The sequence below is a fragment of the Ixodes scapularis genome, unplaced genomic scaffold, assembly GCF_016920785.2.
Source record: "Ixodes scapularis isolate PalLabHiFi unplaced genomic scaffold, ASM1692078v2 PGA_scaffold2__306_contigs__length_199485367, whole genome shotgun sequence".
NCBI classification, from domain to species: Eukaryota; Metazoa; Arthropoda; class Arachnida; order Ixodida; family Ixodidae; genus Ixodes; species Ixodes scapularis.
In genome coordinates, this window is record NW_024609857.1 from 170,683,646 (window position 1) to 170,699,122 (window position 15,477).

The following is a 15,477-nucleotide window of genomic DNA, read 5'->3' on the forward strand; positions in this document are numbered from 1 at the left end:
TAAGGTGGAAAAGGCATGTTAGTAACATATCTAGGAGCAGTGAAAAGTTGGGTTTTCTTTGCAGATATAAGAAGCATGGCTCCCGTGAGACAAAGTTATAATTATATAAAACTCTGGTTAGGCCAATGGTGGAATATGCATGCTCTCAAGAAAGAATGTGTGGGGATCTGGGATCCCCACACATTATGTTGTATTTCGGAATTCGAGAGAATTCAGAGATTAGCGGTGCGCTTTGTGTACAATATGTATTCCTCTAATGTGTCCCCCACAAGACTTTGTGTTGAGGCGGGTCTGGAAACCCTATAGGAGAAAAGGAGAATGGATCGACTAAAAATTCTTTACTTTATCGTTAACGACGAGCTTGGAATAGACAAAGATGTTTGTATTACATTTTCTTGCTCCAGGTGTAGTAGGCATTTTCACAGCAGAACAATAAAATAATATAGTTATAAAAATGACGCATTTAAGTACTCATTTTCTCCTCGAACAAATATTGATTAGAATAGTTGGCCACCTGATGTTGTAAATGCTACTCACTTTTAGATTTTCGTTCCAAGTTATTGCAGCAGGTGCAACCTGTGTGATATGTTTCATAAACTCCTGTAACAATCTCGAAAGAGATTAACAGTATTAATAAAGAAAGAAAAGAAAGAAAGTAGCGTCAAATGCGCCAGTGAACGAGGCCCGTGTTTCGAGAGGCCCCTGTAACCAAATGGCGGCGCAGCACTGAAATGAGCGGCCCTTGGAAGCGAATGGCAGCGGAGCACCCGCTGGTGGCACGTGTCTTGTGCGTTTCCGCAACAATGGTCGGCGGTACTTGTGAAAAACGCCTTTATCAAGAAGCTTTAATTAAAAAAAAAAAAAGGAATTCCCCCCCATGTTTTTTTAGCGCCGGTACGTGTGGCAGGTGCTTTGCTCGCCTTCCAAAGTGCATAACATCCGCGTGCTAGGCAGCAATTTTGAGCCCGAGCTCAAAGTCTTGGCAGTTGCGCCTGCTGCGCAAGAGTTCCTGTAAATGCAATGCATCCTTGCATAAGTTGCTCGTGTTTCCAACTTTCGGTACATTATGGTGACTTGGGGTGTGGCTTAGTGTAAAGCTGTGAGGGGCACAGGCAGCAGAGTCACTCTAGAAACTTGGGGTACTCACGAGAACCCGCGCTTCAAAATCACCTGAGTGCACATCTCCTCGCAGTAAAGTGCCGCGATGAGGCTCTATGCGACGTTTGTAGCTAAAGCCCCTCGATGTGTTTTCGCTTGTTTCGCAAGTAGCGTGAAATGCGCCAGTGCACGAGTCCCGGCGCAGCATTGAAGTTCGCGCGGCGGGGGCGGCGCACCATTGAAATCAGCGGTAAAGCCCCTTTATCCTGAGAGAAGTGGCGTCCTTACCGCTCATTCACACTGGAAGCGGATCCGCGTTCGCAAAGCGGTTGCGAACGTGGTTGTATAAAGATCCAGTGCAATTGCACGCGCACTTCATGTCATCGAGTGCGCGTGCAATTGTACTGGATCTTTAAAGAACCGCGTTCGCAACCGCTTCGCGAACGCGGATCCGTCTCCAGTGTGAATGAGCGCCGCGCGCCACTTCTGGGAAGAACATGGGGTCTGAAATCAGTGTCAAAGCTGGGCTCTGCCGCCATTATCTTCCCAAGGGCTGCACGTTCCACGTGCCTCGTGCATCAACGCACCTTGCGCTACTTTTGAAACACGAAGGGGCTTTAATCAGCGGCCCTTGGAAGCGAATAGCAGAGAAGCACGCGCTCGTGGCACGTGTCTTGCGCGTTTCCACGACAATGATTTACGGTGCTTGAAAGCGTGAATTTTATCGTGGGACTGTATATGCAGTGCATCTGTCATAATGTGAGATAATTCACGCTACTGCCCTTTTCAAAAATCATCAAGACGCGCCACGCTACCTTCAAAACGAGCATAGAAATAATGATAGCTCTGTAATGTCTCGAAGCTAAGCTACTTGGTTCATTGCTATATACGGTGCGAGCTGAACGCAATGGAAGGTTACATCTAGAGAGAGACAGAAGACACATAGGTGGACTAGCAACCGTTTATTTATGATAATTTTTTTCTTCATCTATATTGCGCTTCACTTCATTTTTTTATTAACTACGTTGCATGTCACTCACTCGATGGACGTCTTACTCTCCTTCTACTTTTGCAATAAATATTAAATAGGAGTAGAAGAGGAGGAAGCCGTCCCTCACTTAAGAGTCTTTCTGCGCTTTAACATCTGGATAAATTTTAGAGCGTTGTACACAGAGTATACAACTTTCGACGCGATTCGAAACCTCGCCGCGACAGGCCCGGACAACCTCTCTGGGCCCGGCACCGGCGACGAGAAACGAGGCCACTCACCGGTGTCAGGATCGCACGATACGCTGCGGACGGGACCGCGGCTACGGGAGGCTCGGACTCCGGGGGCATTCCGATGGCTTCTCGGGCATCGTTTCGGGCGGCGGCCACAGCACGGGAGACAGACGCGGACGGTGGTCGGGCTCCCCGACGAACACTAAAAAGACCCCCTCCGGCATCGAAGCACGCGCGTACAAAAAAGAGCGGGTGCTCGCCATCTGGTGAGTGGGGCGCGTGCGCGGAGGGGGCACGCGCCGGCTGCACGTGCCCCGGCTCCTGCTGGCGTCCGGCGTTTTGTTGCCAGTTTTCGTTTCCCTTTTCTGTCTCTACGGAAAAAGAAGAAAAGAAAGAAAGAGAAGAAGAAACGCCGAGGTGTACTCCAGATGTTCCATCCGGGGGGGGGGGTTGAGGGGGCCCTTTGTGCGTCCCGCCGGAGGGGACGGGGGGCAAGGGGGGGCCGTCAGCACGCTTGGGCTCTGGTCGACAGTCGCGTGCGGCGTGCGTGCCGCCGCGCCGCCCCGAGCGACGGCCGCCCAGGTATCGCCACGGGCCGACGGCGACGACACGCGTTTCGGAACGCTGCGGGCATTTCGCGCTGTCCTCGAAAACCGTAAAAGCACGAAGCGATTTCCTTTTTTTTTTTTTTTTTTTTTTTACTATTTAGCGAGCGTGGTAGCCTATTAGCCCTTACGCGCATTTGGCTCTCCGTGGCGTCGCTAATTGTGATCGTGGCTGTCTGTCCCGTGTGAAAAGCGATACATTCATTGGTGCGTTTTAAAAGCAAGGTGGAAGCTCGCAGTCATCGCAGTCTTAAATTAACATCGTCGAAGTTGACTGTCTGACATTATTCTTATTTCCCTCGATGTAATATAATTAATCCTACTAAATACCTCATACTGAGCGCTTGCCTAATCGAAGCGACGCTTTTGGTCATCTCTACTTACATCAGTCGTAAATTTACAAAGACCCGCCGCGTTTATCTTTTCCTTCGTGTTAATTGTTTTTCTCCTATATAATTTTGATTTTTTTTTTTTGCTAACAATTGAACTTCAGCATCTTGGTTTAAAACAGCGCGCCGAGACAAGGACCAAGTAACGACGAGACGGACGAGAGCGCTGCATGAAAATGAACCGAGATTTTTACGGCGGCGCAAGAAAGCAAACCAAACGTTCTATGCATAGTCAACTTCTCACACCAAATTCAACTAGTATTGGCTCCATATTTTTCTTTTTTTTTTTTTTTTTTGGGGGGGGGGGGGGGGGGAAATTAGGCAAAATGCTGCAAACCGCAGCTTGACAGGTTCCTACCTCGTATAGAAATTTTGATATATCATCACGAAGGAGATAGAGACCAATAAAATGTTGCCCATAGTAAAAAATAAACAAACCTTTTTTTTCAGATTGAATTGTTAAAGAACCTCGAAATATTACTAAATAGTGTATATTTTAATAAGTTAGTCGGATCAACGTGCTGAAACATTTACAATTTATAATTTGTTTTGGGTGCGGCCGCCTCCGGTACTTCGAACTAAAGATATGATGGGACGTAGGGGTTCGAAGCATCGATACCGCACACTCTAAGAAATGCCTGCGCGTCTACTTACCCGCAAAACACTCAAAGAGCCAATCTCTGCGATCTACGAAATGACCTCAGCGAATGACGAGGCAGAACATTCGTTTAGAGCTAAAAATGAAGTCTGCGCTGTGTCATTACGCAAGGCAAATTGCGTCATGCTTGCATTGCATAAACCAACAGCGCAGACTTAATTTTGAGGACTAAACAAATGTTCCACCTCATCATTCGCTGAGCTGATTTCGTAGATCGCAGAGATTGGATTTGAGTGTTTTGCGGGTAAGACCCCTCCCCTCCTCCTCAAGAGCTGCGCTCGAATTCGGCATTACAGGAAGTTGTATCTTTTTGGCAGAGTACTGAACTATTTGGAACTGGCTTCCGGGGACGGGGTTGACCTTACTGATTGTAGTCATGAAACAGACGCCATTGCTGCTGACGGTATTCCAAATTAATTTTCGATTCACTACGGTGACTGCTGTTCCAAATATCTTTACCTTAATTTTCGAGGGTCTTTAAATTAATCTGTCATTCCTACTGAGTGGAAATATGCAAAAGCAATTCCCGTTCACAGAACTGGCTCCCTGCCACTCCCGGTAAACTATTAGCGGCGAGATGTTTGGGTGGCGCCCTTCTATGGTTACCTCTCTTGACCTCATTACCTTGTGAACAACAAGTTCGACGGTGTGTGTAATTAGCATGGTGGAAGCTAGAAATCCTTGCGCTTTTAAACCAATACTGCCAACACCGTCAAAATTGAAGTTCTTAAATTACGCTTATATCCGTCGATGAGGAATCCTTTGCTGACGTCGAAGTCAGCATTCGGCCAATCGTGGAGGGCGACCACCGCGACGCTTTCGATCGGTCACGTCGCCAATTGTCTTATTTCATTACTTCCTTACTGTTCGAAACTTCTAAAGCATATTGTTTTTTAACACCTTGCGAATTATTTAGAAAGCTACGTTTTTTTAGGGGCGAAGCTCCATAGGCCGCATCTCCGTCCGTCCGTCCATCCGGCCGACGTCCATGCTCACATAAAAAGAAAAAATGTTTGCGCAGTCGACAGGATTCAAACTTTTGCGGGGAGACCCCAATGGATTTCTAGTCCATCGCCTTACGGCCACGACTGCGGGACGAGTAGGGGGCTCTGAGATGTGGTAGTAACTCAAGAGCTGGGGTTTCTGTCGTGGATGAAACGTTGCATGTAGCCGCTCAACGTCTATACAGGAGAGGGCGCTGCGGTCAAATGCGTATATAATCGCGTTAAACTTTGCATGCGTTGGCTCAACATTTATAGACGAGAGGGCGCTGCGGTCAAATGCTCAAATGCGTATATAACCACGTTCCATACGACACATTCTCTTTCTGACATGGACCGTTGGCTTAAGTGGTGGAGATGCGTTCCCACGGCTTCTAGCGGATCCAAGCTGATCCGCCAGAAGAACCACTGACTCTGCGTTTCACCGACTATAAAGCAGTAATAATGAAGTCGAAACGCAACTCGGAACTCAGCACTACCTATGAGCAAGAAAAAAAAAACAAATCAGCACCATCAGCACTGCCTATGAACAATAAAATCAGTATCACCAGCACCACCAGAGCTTCGCCCCAATCAACATCATTCAACACGCGGAGATGCGGCCCTTTTTTTCTTTTCATATCAACACGGTTTCTGTCATGGACTTCCCATCACGACACAGTTACCTAAGGAGTCTATGACATTGCAAATATCCTGAATCTATCCAAACAAATTGACGTCATATTCCTAGACCTCTCTAAACCTTTTAATGGAGGATTACATAGTAAACTTGTCCGCAAACTTAAATCAGTTGTTCAGAACAAAAGTATCTTCCGCCGGCTTGAGAACTACTTACAAGAGAGAAAACAGTATGCAAAGATCAACTCGAGTGAATCAATATTAGTCCCTGTTTTATCGGGTGTTCCACAAGGGTCGGTCCTTGGGGCGTTACTGTTCTCAATTTTTATAAACGATTTAACCGCTAATATTCCTGTACGTGTTGGACTGTTCGCAGATTATCCGGTTTTATAAGTCAATGGAATAAGTGACCAGACTCTACTAAAGACCTGCGTGGCGGGTGTCACTAAATGTAAAGAAATGTGTTTCAATGCATATAACTCGGAAATTAGGCAATCTTTCTTTCGATTATTTAATTAATAATACTTTACTATCCGAAGTTACTTCTTATAAATACTTGGGTGTCATTATGATTATATTAATAACTTACGCTAAAACACTCACATTGCCACGCGCATTGCCGAGCGAGCGCGTGACTGAATGGTTTTTGCGCACCGGGAATTGACAGCTTAGGATCACTGTTTTATGAAAAGTTCGCAGATCTGCTAATCCCGCTGCTTCGGTTCCTATATAAAGACATTTTTAAACGCAACTTGCTGCCCCCGTCGATGCGACAAGCATTAACTGTGCTTATCCCGAAGAAAAACACAGCCTCTAGCGTCACGAGTGTAGACAACCTGACACCGATCAGTCTGGTGAAACTTCTATTAAACGTCTGAAGGTGGGAATAAGCAGCATCGTAGGAGAGCACCAGCCCTACGGATTTAAAGGCAGATCCATCATTACAAACCTGCACACAATGAGAATCATATGTGAGACAGCGGAGGCGGAACAGTACCCAATTGGAGTGCTGCAAGTAAACCTTAGCAAAGCGTTTGACAGAGTGTCACACGCCTTTCTTTTTGCTCTTCTTGAACGATGAAGCCTAGGAACAACGTTAACAAAGTACATAAAATTTTGCTACAAAGACATTACAACTCGGCTGCTAGTGAACGGACAACAAACTGCCACAATAGACGTAAAATCGTCAGTTCGGCAGGGATGCGCGATGTCGCCTTTGTTATTTGCTTTACATTTAGAGCCTGTATGCAAATCAATCATGACTGATGTCAATATTTGTGGTGTTCATCTAAGTTCCGAGCCGACCAAAATACTAGCCTATGCAGATGACGTCGCTTTGATCTGTTTGTCAAAGCTAGAGCTGGAACTGGCTGTGAATCATATAAAGGACTTTTGTAAGATTTCAGGAGCAGCAGGAATACAGCTCTAAATCGACCGGATCCTGGCTTGGCCCGTGGAAATCCAAACCAGAAAAGTTTATGGTCATAAAGTGGTCTTGCTCATTGGACAATTATCTTGGTATTTGACTGGCAACAGAATCCTTGAATACTGGCCATGAAGCCATACATTTAAACAAGGTTAACGGGAAAATGAACGAATGGTATACGGAAGATACCTCTCCCTTTTCAATGGAGCGTTTGTTTGTAACTTTGTCGTTTTCTCGGTTGTATGGTACGCGTCACAAATCATACCATCCCGACAAGTAGAGATTCATAAGTTCCACAGACTTCGTGTCATGTTCATCTCGTAATCTTTATTTGAACGAATGCGTAGGACAAATTGGTTTCTGAGCCTGTTCAAAGGGAATTCTGGGCTAGTGAATCTAGAGTTAAAAAAATAAAATTCCAACGTTTTCTGTTTTTCCGGGATCAGATTAATCCGGTGTCAACATGAGCACTAAAACGTCTAGGGGGACGGTACTAGCCCTCCTGGATAGTGAGTACAGACGAAGCCTCTATGAACGCACCAGTACTCAGATTTTATAGAGATTAATGAGGCGATTCACTTCTTCTACGCCAGGTTTTTCTAAGACTACCTAATCCAAGAGAAAAGAAAAAAACTGTATTGGGATACTGTTGACCTAGTCTATCCGTCCCCATTATATCGTCCCCCACAGTAAAATTCAGAAGGATCGGAAGTATTAAAAAATTGCGTAAATACCCCGTAGAAACAAACATGAAAGACTTCTTTGTAAAGTTTCACGAAGAAGTGCTGTTTGTTAAAACATGGCTTGAGAGCAAAGTAGCATGGTTGGCCAGTTGCGCACTGTGTCTTTTCCCGGCGACATTGCAACATGTTTTTCTGTTCTGTACAAATGCGGAAATATTCTGGTCTGAACTTCAACATGCTTTAAGCATCAGTGCACATTTGAACTGGGACATCTTGAAATATATTCAGGTTGAGGCAGGTCAAACTAAAAAAAAAAATGCACAAAAGTGTTACGGCTGTTTGGGTTGCACGTCATTTCGAGATCACGAATGGATGATACGGAGAGGGCAAACCTGTTTGGCACCACTTCGTCGGTGGCTTTGCGTACACCAGTAGCCTGCTGGAACGCACTGAAATGCCGGGTTTTGAGTCATGGCCAGCTATGAAAGTGGCTTTAAAAAACTATATGGTGAAAAGAGGAACAATTAAGCACTAGGCATTGTATGATGCTAAATCTCTATGTGAATGTACTGGGTCATGCATATGTAATACGGTGTAATATTCTGTGAGTGCACTTTGGACTGGGTGGCCCTCTATAATGCTTTTAACTTGTCAATAAAGACATTTAAAAACAAAAAAAAGCCGAATGGTTACCGCGTTCTACCACACGTAGGCTCCGGGTTCAATTTCCCCAGGCAGCGGACTCATATTTTATTTATTCTTTCAACCTGACATTCTTGTAAGTTCAAGAATCTTGTCGTCTGATCGAGTTACCAATGTTCTACGCGCCAAACGTTCGACGGCGAATGTTCCAGAAACCCACGCGGGTATAAGTTCGCCATCGACCCCTGCGACGCTAGCCTTCTTCTATTTTGTTTTGGGCACAAGTTCGCCCCATTCAATGTTTAGTTTCCCTCATCTATTCGTCGCTTCATTGATTGTCATTCGTGACTATATCATGCTTACTGCACGCAAAGCATTATCCAGGTTATGGTGCTTCAGACGAAATCTAAAACATGCCTCTTCCGGCGTTAAATTGACAGCCTGGAAAACTTTTATATTGCCCATTCTGGAATACGCTTCGGTGGTTTGGGATCCGTTTACATATACTAACATAAACGCTCTTGAAAAAGTTCGAAGAACAAGTTTACGCTTTATTCATCAGAAATTCCAGCGAAAGTATTTTGTTTCTGAACTGTACGACACTTCTAGGGTGAACTTACTAAAGCAGAGACGCCAGTTTACGCGAACAAAATTCCTTTTTGATACATTAAAGTTTAAACAGTCGGTTCAATATCGACAGCCCTAAAAATATTTCACTCGTACTTCAAAATTGTCCCATGCGTAGTTATCGTTGCAAAACACTCCGAGAATTCAACCGTCGGATTAATGCACTTAAGTGTTTCTTTGACTGTTCATGATTGGAACTTCCTGCCGAGCGACATAAAACCAGCACCACTAGAATCTTCCTTCATTAATAAACTTCACTCTTTTTGGAATTCTTGTATCGGATGTCTTCTTTACTCATTTTTACGATGAAGTTAATCTTTGTATAGCGCTCTGTTTTTCGCATGTTGAACCATTTATATGTTTTTAGATAAGCGAGAACTAATATCCTTGTGCTTGTTACCCGCTGTATTTTGATTATTGTTTTTGTGAAGAATATGTTCTAAAGCACTCCTACCACGTCTCCTGAAATAAAGAGACGGTAGTATCAATAAATAATAAATAAATAAATATTAACTGTATCTTTTTTTTCTTTTTTTTTTTTTTCTTGCAGCGCGTGCTTGGAACTAGCTTCGCAATCGCTTTGCGAACGCGGATCCGCTTCCCGCGTGAATGAGTTGTCAGTTCGGCGGAATGGCAAAATCGCGCATTCATCCCAATCAAGTTAATTCGGTGACAGGTTAAGAATTGAGTAGACGCTTTACCTCGAGCGCGAGCGTTTTTGCTTTTGATAGCGCTTGGTCCCACGCGCAGCCGAATCCAGATGGAAGCCAACGAGCGGGTGCTGGAGGCGGAGCTTGGACTGCATCCTTAACCTGACTATGTTTTCAAGCATGCGCTGCCCCGAACGACACCCAACAATATAGCACCTCTCAAATACCCAGTATAGGTGCAATCACTAACTCCGTGGGGAACGTCCCATAAAGATTTTGTTCATACAGCACTCGAAGAAAAACCAGTGGGGCATTCTCGATACGTGATTGGCCGCGGTCTAATCTCAGCTGACCGAGGAGGGGGGCGGGGCATTAAAGAGAGGCGTGGCAGTCTGATTTCCCGAGACCTCGAGTGTGCGTAACGATGATAGATTATTCCAAGGTTTCTGGGAAAGGGAATTAAAAGGGCTGCGCACCGAGATCCGGGCCTTCATTTAAGTCAGTCGCTTTCCCATGGTGCCCCTGGTAATTTCGAATAACGTTTAATAACCAGCTCTCTTCTTTTTTTTTTTTTTTTGTGGCAGTCTGCCGGATGTGGACAAATATGCGGGAATCTGGCGTGACCGGGGCCCACGTGAGCGCATCGTTACGACATTGTCAGACAGCTGGAAATCGGAAAGTGAGAGAGGTTTTTGGGAAAGAAAATTTAAATGGTTCTGGAGCTCTCGCTAAAGTTGCGCGCCACTAGCATGCCAAGAGCGCGTGAAACGTCATGCTCACATCGCAGATGCCATTTGTAGGTCTGATCCTGTTTTTATATACAAAAACACCAACTGCGAAGTGGAAGGAAAGGGAAATGGGGCAATGCGCGTGCTGTTTTCTATGCTCGGCGTCCGTCCACCGATCCTATTTTCGACTCGGACCGTTGCTTCGAAATAAAAATGTCGTGAGTTTAACCTTTTTTCTCGCGTTGTTATAAGAAACGAAGCACGGTTATTCGGGAAATAAACAGCAAAGAATATATGGTAAATTTAAGAGTACTACAACACAGTGAAACACCGAAGGAGACGTCGGCACCTAGAATCCTGCTACATCCAAACAACAAAAGAAGGCATGAACAGGTCGTCTGGCAGTCTCCCGAGCCTTTACGCTGAGAGACTTCGCCGCATCGTTGAAAATCCCTAACGCAGCCAGCACAACTTACACGAGCCTCCATACCACCCTCCTCCAGCCCGTATAAGCAGCGGTCTCCCCTGTTCAACCCACACTCACCCGTGACCAAGAGACCGATTTGGTCCAGAAACATGGGGATCGTGTTCTAGTGAAAATTGGTTAGAGTTTCAAATCAGTCATACTTACAACCAGGTTGCATGGAGAACACAAAGATGATTTACATCGTCATTTATCTCAAAATTTAAATCGTGATTTATCTTATGATTTAAATTGTGACTTAAACCTGTCCTTTTTTTTACTGTATTGATTTTAAAAAAATTCAAATTCATTAATTTTATTATTTCGAACCTTTTCGGCAAAAATAATCGCGAAATATTTTTTGCTGTGTTTTTATCATTGGGTACTTTCTATGTGCATTTGTTTTGTACTGAAATCATGAAATCATACAGGAGTACGAAACAGTGGTCTTCTGAGCAAATCAGAACGTTGGTCTTTCTTTCTACCATCCACTTCGTTCGCCAGTTACGTAACGTCCTATAGACCATACGCGAAATTGTTCGAACGCCTGGCGACGCTCTGTGCGCTGCCGTATTTCTTACGTCACGATTCGTCCGCTATTTGACAATTTCGTTATCGGGAGCAATCGAGGCGCACTGCTCACCGTCATCGATGCTCACCCACATTTGCGAGCTAAGGGTTAGTATTGTTTTACGTTCATCTTGCGCATGTGTGTGCTCGTCGCCCAGCCGGTCGCTGGTTTCTCGCCGAAACCAAGATGGCTGACGTACACCTCAGCTCGAAATTCGGTTTCGAGTGCCGGCAAAGGAACGGGCACGGTGCCTGGTTTTCAAAAGTGCTTTCTCTGCGCGAGTGCTTGTGCGAGCGAAGGATTCTTCTGAACAACGCTTTCGTGGCCCTGGCCTTTGCCAGCGCCGAAGAGAACTGGTGAGACGGAGCATGTTCTTCGGCGCCCCACTAAATGCCGCCTGCGCTTTTCACTAACTAAAAATAAAAAAAATATCGGTTTTTGTTTTATTATGGCATAGTAATTATAATGAAAAAACCCAGCTGAACTAAGGAAAAGGTAGAGATAGAAAGAAAGACACCCGATCGCTGGTTTCTATCTCTACCTTTTCCTTAGTTCAGCTGGTTTTTTTCATAATGAATAACCAACTAGCTCAGATTACACCAATCGTTAGTAATTATAGTAATTTTATAGTAATTATTTTTTCTGCGTTGCTGCGGGTGATCGAGAGGATTGATCAATCTGTCATGTTTAAAAATACATGCACTGAATAAGAAGCCCTAATTTACACCTACGGTGATTTAGATCAAATTATACCGATTTAAATAAAATAAATTACATTTAAATAAAATAAACAGGACATATTAAACTTAATTAAAGTTTTTTTTTTTTAATTTTGCTTCTATTATTGTGGTGTAGCTGCCCGCGCACTCAGCGTGAATCGGGGCTATAGGACCGAAATCTGACATTTGTTACAAGAATTGACTGGCAGAACTGTTGGCACCTTATTTTCGATCGAGGCATTGGCGGTGACTTTCTACAAATGTGCGAACTAAACCCAGCCAGCAACTCGCGACTATTTAAAAAATAATTATCTCTTTTGGAGTGACTGAGTATGAGGAAGGGTTAGGATTTTGGAAGCCGGCCGTGTATAAAGCATTTTCAGTGCTTAAATGGTTATTTGTGCGGGCGCTTATGTTGCAAGCGCATAAAATAAATTGTATTGGCTTAGTGGAGTCCATATTGTGTTGTTGACACAGTGGGATGCTTTTTTATTTTTTTTTTTTTTTTGACGTAGACTTCGTTTTTCATCCCTAGACAAGTTTTAAATTTACAAGTAAGGTAGTGCATATCGCCTGCACATTGTACGACCAAGCCGGCGCCGCTGTCTTGGTCGTACGCTATGGTAAGACTCCCCAGACTAAAATAATTGTTGACATTTTCTAGGCTGTTTCAATAACCAGAAAGCGCGACTGAACCACGGACATTTAGGCTAGAGTTCGTATTCGAGAACTGTATCTGGATGCATTCTTTTAAAAAAACGTGTTTCACGAGAGAACATCGCATTTAAAGCGCGAAGCTTCCTTTACTTATATGCCTGTCATAACCCACACCACTGGAAGCGAACATTCTAAAACGTTACGTCCGCTTAGGACTGCTTACGACGAGGTTGCTGCTACGCATCCGAGGTCCGTACAATACTTCAAAGTGAAACGCATGCAGTTGCGGGGAACTACGGCAACGCGGAAACCCAAATTTTACTTTTTTTTTTTTCCCCTTTCCTCTTTTCCTCGTGGCTGACTCGACCAGTTTTCGACGCGTCCTCTGCCAGCGGGGCGACGCGGGACTCGCGGAGTGTCGACCACAGGTGGAGGGGTTCCACCTGGACGTGGGGAGAGGGCCGGCAGCCGGTGTCGAAGGCGGCGGCGCGTCGCCGGGCCCCTGCGTCGCCGGGCTCGCCACCTGGCCCCTTTCAGCTGGCGCGCCCGCCCGGCCTCCCGCTCACAACCAGCCGCCATTTTCTGCAGCCTTTGAAACACCAACCTGCGCGACCGAGGCTGAAGGCGCCTTCGCACTTGCAAGTCGCAGCCGTCGCGCGACGCTTTTTCGTCGCGCGAAAAATCGTCGAGAAGTCGTAAAAGCGATCGGTTTGGAGCGGTCGCTCCCAGAGCGATTTTTGCGACCGCTCGCCGAGTCGCCCGGCAGCTGAACCGATCAGCGCAACCTCGAAAGTAACGTGTGGTGCGCCTCACGTTTGTTTACATTTGGAACGCCGAACTTCCGTAGACAGTGGGAAAAGAAACCAACATGTCCGTCCAACGCCTCGGCGGCCTCGGCTCGCGGTAGCGGCTATGGATAAAGAGTCTCAAAGCTCTTTGCAGCGGCTCTAGTCAGCGCTATTAAAAAACACCAATTTTTTTTTTAATAAAAACAGCAGCCCCATTCGAGCGAGCGTCCGAAAAACTACTCGGCCTGGCAGCAAATTCGTGGCTTTATAGGTTCGACAGGTCCGCGGATCGAAGCTCGAATGAGTGGACGCCAGTGTAGCGACGGTACTAATGGTACCGCTCCGAAGGTCCCAGACAAATATCACGAGTCTTCCTTTTGGAACGAAAACGATGCACAGAACAACGAAAATGGGAAAGCAGCGAAACGCGAAGCCGAGCTGTAGCGGGAAGGACGGAATCGACTACGGCTCCCGAGAGCTTCCGATAAGCGACTCGCCAGAAGTGAGCGACTCGCCGGTCGTCTGCAGTGTGCACGTCGGTAGTCGCATGTCGCTAGTCGCCCGTGCGACTGTCGCGGGTCGCAAGTGTGAACGCGCATTAACGGAACTGTTCGTAAAATCTTGTTTGCCCGCAGCGCACTGCGTCCTCTGCGACGAGTCCTTATGATGATGTCCCTATTTTATTGCAAACGCGCGCTGTTTCACGCCTCTAAGCACATTTTTCTTTAATACCGCATTCACACAGCCAGCATAGTGATTCCTATAACGTGCGTAAGGCCCTCGACAATCGGCGAATCAACCCGCTCTCCTAGGTGGCGAGCACATGCCATACGCTGGGGATCGCGATCTCATACGTCTCCGACCACGAAGCAGCTCAAGATATCTTTATGGTCGGGTCAAAGGAGCACCTCTAAGCGCAGCTTGATTTTTCAATCGTCAGGCGTCGTCAGGCACTCCCGAAGGTGTACCTCTGCAATCAACTGTTTCGCTTGAACGAGCTCTCGAGCAAGAGCACATTCAATGACCAAACGGACGCGTTCGTGTATATTGTGACGCTGCACATATATCTTCTGAGGTGAAGTGCGTGCAAAATGGACTCTCTGCACTTCCCTCTACTGTTGCCAGAGTTAATGCTGTTGCGATTGGTCACGTGGGCGCCTACAAACAGCCGGATGTGATAAACACGCGGATCAAAAAGAGGATGCTGAAAGAATTTCGTAGTGCACGAGACGGGCAAGGACATTTATATTTTGCATCAGGATTCATCAGGAGAATGTGTATGAAGACGTTATTATCCACATAGGCTATTATGAGCTCGGTGAGAGGCTATAAGGACGGCGAAAGAGCACTGAGGGCAAATCTCAAAGCCTGAACGGTAGTTGCGGTGAATGAGCGTCGTATAGAAATACTGACAGAGGATTGCCGCAGAATAACTCGTGAATTGCACGATGCAGTCGGAATACGAAAACCAGCCGTGATATCCACCATTACTATGCCTTCGCTACAGCAGCGTTGGCGCACGATTGACCCCAATATATTTACCAACGTAGAAAGAAGCCTCACATATGGCGGGTTAGATCTTCAGCGCTGCAAAAACAAGGCCAAGGTTTTTTGATACACAAGTGAATGGCGACCAAACATGAGTACATCATTACAACCTTCAAACAAAAAGTCCATGAAATAGCGCAACTTCAATTTACCACGGACAAAAAGATTCATAAGACAACCACTGTGGGAAAGGTTACGGCGACTGTGCTTTGAAAGAAAGAGGGTCTTGCTCATTTACTTTCTGCAGCAAATCAAAACTACTAATTACCATTAAAATGGCGATCTGGGCTAGTTGGCTCATCATCAAGTTCGAAGCGCTGAAACCGAACAGGGGCAATAAGAAAGGAGACGAAAACAGGGCTCATTCTCAACTAACATTTTTGGT

General features: G+C 45.7%; 1 protein-coding gene across 1 annotated transcript in view; it reads right to left on the minus strand.

Annotated features, from left to right (window-relative positions):
• LOC121048459 overlaps window positions 1–2,505 on the minus strand; it is a 34,322-nt gene extending 31,817 nt beyond the window's left edge. The window contains exon 1 of the mRNA XM_040504814.2: window positions 2,368–2,505. The gene's annotated coding sequence lies outside the window, so the exon portion shown is untranslated. The remainder of the gene's footprint in view (window positions 1–2,367) is intronic.
• Window positions 2,506–15,477: the final 12,972 nt, after the last annotated feature.